Source organism: Hyperoodon ampullatus (genome assembly GCF_949752795.1).
Source record: "Hyperoodon ampullatus genome assembly, chromosome: 17".
NCBI lineage: Eukaryota > Metazoa > Chordata > Mammalia > Artiodactyla > Ziphiidae > Hyperoodon > Hyperoodon ampullatus.
This window is the reverse complement of record NC_136930.1, coordinates 63287159-63288126: the sequence shown is the minus strand read 5'-3', so window position 1 is coordinate 63288126 and position 968 is coordinate 63287159.

The window sequence follows — 968 nt, the reverse complement described above, 5'->3', positions numbered from 1 at the left end:
ACCAGACTAAGTTGGGTGGGCCTCCTCTGTGTCCCACAGTGCTAGTATCTACTTGTGATTTCTTAATTGTCTGTTAATGGGAATGCCTTCCCAATTCTACAGTTTATTGAGAGCAGGACTTACATCTTTCATCTTTGTGTCCCAGGTGTCTAGCATAGTGACTGACAAACAGTAGGCACTTAGATTTTGTTTGAATGAATGAATGTGTGAATGAAAAGGTTAGTAACAGGACCTTTTATTTAAAGTTTAAAGTTTATTTAAAGTTTCAAATAAGGCTCTTAATGATCATGTGTTTTATTTTTGCTTTCTACAGATATTGGTATCAACTTGACAGATCCTATGTTCAGAGGAATTTATAGGGGGGTTCAAAAGCATCAAGGTAAATGTTTCTTTTATTAAGGTAAATAGTTTATCTGCGAAGACAAACTTTCTGATTCAAGGGAGACCATAAGAAGCTTCACCCACTCTTACAATTGAAATATTAAAGAATTTATTATGCATCTTGGATAAAACTATAAACAAAGTGAAACACATATAAGCTATATTGGTAAACCATGATCATGAACATTTATAAAATACCTATTACAACAAAGTGTTATCAAGCCCTTCTTATCTGTAGAAGTTTATAACTTTGAATATAGAACTTTAGATAACCATATGCATAAGAGGCAAACCATAAAGCAGAACAGACTTTTCCCTGTTGTGGTCAACAGAATAAAAATACAATTGAATGGATAACTATTCATCTATTTTGCCTTATATGGGTATCTTTTTTTTTTTTAAAGTATCGCTAGGTCTTTGCTTATTATATGATAAGCACTCATCAAATAGTATTGATTTGACTTCAGTAAATATGATTTTTCTATGTATTTTTCTTTCAATAAAGGATAATTATGGGTAAGTGAATTTTTAGTTACATTTTCTTAATGTGGGGTTCATCTTTTACAGATGACTTACGGGATGTAATA